We start from the raw sequence: 6,104 nt of genomic DNA, 5'->3' as shown, positions 1-6,104 counted from the left end.
CGGAGTAAGCGACCTGCGAACACACACACACACACACACACAGAGCAGGACACAGTACTGAAAAACAGCTTTCTGTAGTGTGTATTCCAGCCTAGCTTAGAGGGACATGAAATGCAGCCTAATGGTCCGTAAATACTGTTCAGCTCTAGCAGCTTCATATGTTACCGACACACTACACTGGTCTGTAATGAATCCTGTTTTACTTCCTGGTTCTGTCTCAGTAGTCTAGCGGGGTTTCTCCATCTCCTCTCCGTCTGCAGTGATGTATAAACACTGGTCTGTAATGAATCCTGTTTACTTCCTGGTTCTGTCTCAGTAGTCTAGCGGGGTTTCTCCATCTCCTCTCCGTCTGCAGTGATGTATAAACACTGGTCTGTAATGAATCCTGTTTTACTTCCTGGTTCTGTCTCAGTAGTCTAGCGGGGTTTCTCCATCTCCTCTCCGTCTGCAGTGATGTATAAACACTGGTCTGTAATGAATCCTGTTTTCATTCCTGGTTCTATCTCAGTAGTCTAGCGCGGTTTCTCCATCTCCTCTCCTTCTGCAGTGATGTATAAACACTGGTCTGTAATGAATCCTGTTTACTTCCTGGTTCTGTCTCAGTAGTCTAGCGGGGTTTCTCCATCTCCTCTCTGTCTGGCAGTGATGTATAAACACTGGTCTGTAATGAATCCTGTTTTACTTCCTGGTTCTGTCTCAGTAGTCTAGCGGGGCTTCTCCATCTCCTCTCCGTCTGCAGTGATGTATAAACACTGGTCTGTAATGAATCCTGTTTACTTCCTGGTTCTGTCTCAGTAGTCTAGCGGGGTTTCTCCATCTCCTCTCTGTCTGCAGTGATGTATAAACACTGGTCTGTAATGAATCTTGTTTACTTCCTGGTTCTGTCTCAGTAGTCTAGCGGGGTTTCTCCATCTCCTCTCTGTCTGCAGTGATGTATAAACACTGGTCTGTAATGAATCTTGTTTTACTTCCTGGTTCTGTCTAACGGGGCTTCTCCATCTCCTGTCCGTCTGCAGTGATGTATAAACACTGGGTATTTGCTTTCCCCAGTCCAGTCCTTTCACATCAGCGCAGATGAAGGAAAGGAAACTAGAGGAGAGGACACTGCGTTAAACTATTGTGACTCAGCCCCTCCATGTATGAAAGGAGTTCAAAGGTCATTTTAGCTGTTGGGTCTTTTTAGGTTCAGGTTGAAGTTGACCCCCAGGCACAGATCTAGGATCTGTGGGATCTACCTTTACCATTATTCCTCAACTTGACCATTTAGGTTGGAAACCCTCTAAAACAGACCACAGATCAGTCTGTAAAGGTGTTTTCAGCTGTTCTGTTTCCTTAAATGTGCTGACACATAGTGTCCCAAATGACACCCCTATTCCCTATATAGGGCACTGATTTTGACCAGAGCCCTGTGGCACTCTAGTCCCTATATAGGGCACTGATTTTGACCAGAGCCCTGTGGCACTCTAGTCCCTATATAGGGCACTGATTTTGACCAAAGCCCTGTGGCACTCTAGTCCCTATATAGGCCACTGATTTTGACCAGAGCTCTGTGGCACTCTATTCCCTATATAGGTCACTGATTTTGACCAGAGCCCTGTGGCACTCTATTCCCTATATAGGGCACTGATTTTGACCAGAGCCCTGTGGCACTCTATTCCCTATATAGGGCACTGATTTTGACCAGAGCCCTGTGGCACTCTAGTCCCTATATAGGGCACTGATTTTGACCAGAGCCCTGTGGCACTCTAGTCCCTATATAGGGCACTGATTTTGACCAGAGCCCTGTGGCACTCTATTCCCTATATAGGGCACTGATTTTGACCAGAGCCCTGTGGCACTCTAGTCCCTATATAGGGCACTGATTTTGACCAGAGCCCTGTGGCACTCTAGTCCCTATATAGGGCACTGATTTTGACCAGAGCCCTGTGGCACTCTAGTCCCTATATAGGGCACTGATTTTGACCAGAGCCCTGTGGCACTCTATTCCCTATATAGGGCACTGATTTTGACCAGAGCCCTGTGGCACTCTATTCCCTATATAGGGCACTGATTTTGACCAGAGCCCTGTGCACCAGAGTGGGAATATTGGGACGCACCCATACCACCGCACCTTCATAAAATGGATGAGATGGAAAGTGATGTTAAACAGGATGGGGACCAACCTATATTAAAACAAGGGTCTGTTGTTTTTATTTAAGTATAATTGTTTACAAATGTTATGTTGACTTTCCTAGATGTGTCTTTAAGAAATATATATATATATGTATATGTATATTTGACTAATTTAGTCCTACCATTCTTGTGTAGGCATCTGAGATTAATGTGGTTTGGAATTATTTGGGGGTAATAAATCAGAGATGTTCCGTTCCAAATGGCAACCTATTCCCTATTTAGTGCACTACTTTTGACCACGTTTTCCCATAGGGCTCTGTAAAAAAAAAAGTTGTGCACTACCCATAGGGCTCTGGTCTAAAGTAGCGCACTACCCATAGGGTTCTGGTCTAAAGTAGTGCACTACCCATAGGGTTCTGGTCAAAAGTAGTGCACTACCCATAGGGCTCTGGTCTAAAGTAGTGCACTACCCATAGGGCTCTGGTCAAAAGTAGTGCACTACCCATAGGGCTCTGGTCTAAAGTAGTGCACTACCCATAGGGTTCTGGTCTAAAGTAGTGCACTACCCATAGGGTTCTGGTCTAAAGTAGTGCACTACCCATAGGGCTCTGGTCTAAAGTAGTACACTACCCATAGGGTTCTGGTCTAAAGTAGTGCACTACCCATAGGGTTCTGGTCTAAAGTAGTGCACTACCCATAGGGCTCTGGTCTAAAGTAGTGCACTAAATAGGGAATAAGGTACTGTTTGGAAAACATATTTACCATGTGTAAATATAAGATATTATTGTGGTATAATTAATTGCTTGAAATAGAGGTCCATGCGTTAACTTGATCGCCAATGTTCAATTTGGGTCTAGCGTTTTTCTTGACCTCGTGACCTAACCAGGAAAAACTCTGGACCCTAGTAATAGCTACTAACTAATATCTAGGGCCCAACTTTAGGGAAAACTCCCTGGTCCTAGAAATACTACCTGGCCAATATGACAGCACTCCCTCGCCAAAATAAATACACTTTTTATAAATAATCATGATGCAAAGCCAATATGCTCTGTTTGTACAATCTTCTTCTTTTGAATGACTTTACAGGGTTATTTTATCTTTCTAACCAAACTATATTAAAAAGAGTGGGGTCAATTCCATTTCAAATGCCAGTCAACTAAACTTGACATGGGAGACTCGTCGATGGATGTCCACTTCACTTATTTAATTAGCCATGGATGTAAATGGAATTGAACCTGATTCTGCTCTTCTGTACAAAGTGATTTACCCCCTTGAACTTTGCGACCTTTTGCCACATTTCAGGCTTCAAACATAAAGATATAAAACTGTATTTTTTTGTGAAGAATCAACAACAAGTGGGACACAATCATGAAGTGGAATGACATTTATTGGATATTTCAAACTTTTTAAACAAATCAAAAACTGAAAAATTGGGCGTGCAAAATTATTCAGCCCCCTTAAGTTAATACTTTGTAGGGCCACCTTTTGCTGCGATTACAGCTGTAAGTCGCTTGGGGTATGTCTCTATCAGTTTTGCACATCGAGAGACTGACATTTTTTCCCATTCCTCCTTGCAAAACAGCTCGAGCTCAGTGAGGTTGGATGGAGAGCATTTGTGAACAGCAGTTTTCAGTTCTTTCCACAGATTCTCGATTGGATTCAGGTCTGGACTTTGACTTGGCCATTCTAACACCTGGATATGTTTATTTTTGAACCATTCCATTGTAGATTTTGCTTTATGTTTTGGATCATTGTCTTGTTGGAAGACAAATCTCCGTCCCAGTCTCAGGTCTTTTGCAGACTCCATCAGGTTTTCTTCCAGAATGGTCCTGTATTTGGCTCCATCCATCTTCCCATCAATTTTAACCATCTTCCCTGTCCCTGCTGAAGAAAAGCAGGCCCAAACCATGATGCTGCCACCACCATGTTTGACAGTGGGGATGGTGTGTTCAGGGTGATGAGCTGTGTTGCTTTTACGCCAAACATAACGTTTTGCATTGTTGCCAAAAAGTTCCATTTTGGTTTCATCTGACCAGAGCACCTTCTTCCACATGTTTGGTGTGTCTCCCAGGTGGCTTGTGGCAAACTTTAAACAACACTTTTTATGGATATCTTTAAGAAATGGCTTTCTTCTTGCCACTCTTCCATAAAGGCCAAATTTGTGCAATATACGACTGATTGTTGTCCTATGGACAGAGTCTCCCACCTCAGCTGTAGATCTCTGCAGTTCATCCAGAGTGATCATGGGCCTCTTGCTGCATCTCTGATCAGTCTTCTCCTTGTATGAGCTGAAAGTTTAGAGGGACGGCCAGGTCTTGGTAGATTTGCAGTGGTCTGATACTCCTTCCATTTCAATATTATCGCTTGCACAGTGCTCCTTGGGATGTTTAAAGCTTGGGAAATCTTTTTGTATCCAAATCCGGCTTTAAACTTCTTCACAACAGTATCTTGGACCTGCCTGGTGTGTTCCTTGTTCTTCATGATGCTCTCTGCGCTTTTAACGGACCTCTGAGACTATCACAGTGCAGGTGCATTTATACGGAGACTTGATTACACACAGGTGGATTGTATTTATCATCATTAGTCATTTAGGTCAACATTGGATCATTCAGAGATCCTCACTGAACTTCTGGAGAGAGTTTGCTGCACTGAAAGTAAAGGGGCTGAATAATTTTGCACGCCCAATTTTTCAGTTTTTTGATTTGTTAAAAAAGGTTGAAATATCCAATAAATGTCGTTCCACTTCATGATTGTGTCCCACTTGTTGTTGATTCTTCACAAAAAAATACAGTTTTATATCTTTATGTTTGAAGCCTGAAATGTGGCAAAAGGTCGCAAAGTTCAAGGGGGCCGAATACTTTCGCAAGGCACTGTAAGTTTGAGTACACGTTGAGAAAGTGAGCCGTGTGTATGGGGGTAGAGAGAGGTCTCGGCCCAGGTGCAGTGTGTATTGGGGGTACAGAGAGGTCTCGGCCCAGGAGCAGTGTGTATTGGGGGTATTGAGAGGTCTCGGCCCAGGTGCACTGTGTATGGGGGTACAGAGTGGTCTCGGCCCAGGTGCAGTGTGTATTGGGGTACAGAGTGGTCTCGGCCCAGGTGCAGTGTGTATTGGGGTACAGAGTGGTCTCGGCCCAGGTGCAGTGTGTATTGGGGTACAGAGTGGTCTTGGCCCAGGTGCAGTGTGTATTGGGGTACAGAGTGGTCTCGGCCCAGGTGCAGTGTGTATTGGGGTACAGAGTGGTCTCGGCCCAGGTGCAGTGTGTATTGGGGGTACAGAGAGGTCTCGGCCCAGGTGCAGTGTGTATTGGGGGTACAGAGAGGTCTCGGCCCAGGTGCAGTGTGTATTGGGGGTACAGTGTGGTCTCGGCCCAGGTGCAGTGTGTATTGGGGTACAGTGTGGTCTCGGCCCAGGTGCAGTGTGTATTGGGGGTACAGAGAGGTCTCGGCCCAGGTGCAGTGTGTATTGGGGGTACAGAGAGGTCTCGGCCCAGGTGCAGTGTGAATTGGGGGTACAGTGTGGTCTCGGCCCAGGTGCAGTGTGTATTGGGGTACAGTGTGGTCTCGGCCCAGGTGCAGTGTGTATTGGGGGTACAGTGTGGTCTCGGCCCAGGTGCAGTGTGAATTGGGGGTACAGTGTTGTCTCGGCCCAGGTGCAGTGTGTATTGGGGGTACAGTGTGGTCTCGTCCCAGGTGCAGTGTGTATTGGGGGTACAGAGTGGTCTCGGCCCAGGTGCAGTGTGTTTGGGGGTACAGTGTGGTCTCGGCCCAGGTGCAGTGTGTATTGGGGGTACAGTGTGGTCTCGGCCCAGGTGCAGTGTGTATTGGGGTACAGTGTGGTCTCGGCCCAGGTGCAGTGTGTATTGGGGTACAGTGTGGTCTCGGCCCAGGTGCAGTGTGTATTTGGGTACAGTGTGGTCTCGGCCCAGGTGCAGTGTGTATTGGGGTACAGTGTTGTCTCGGCCCAGGTGCAGTGTGTATTGGGGGTACAGAGT

This window comes from Oncorhynchus kisutch, linkage group LG16 (genome assembly GCF_002021735.2).
Source record: "Oncorhynchus kisutch isolate 150728-3 linkage group LG16, Okis_V2, whole genome shotgun sequence".
Taxonomy (NCBI): Eukaryota; Metazoa; Chordata; class Actinopteri; order Salmoniformes; family Salmonidae; genus Oncorhynchus; species Oncorhynchus kisutch.
The sequence above is the reverse complement of the archived record's forward strand: the minus strand, read 5'-3'. Positions refer to the sequence as shown.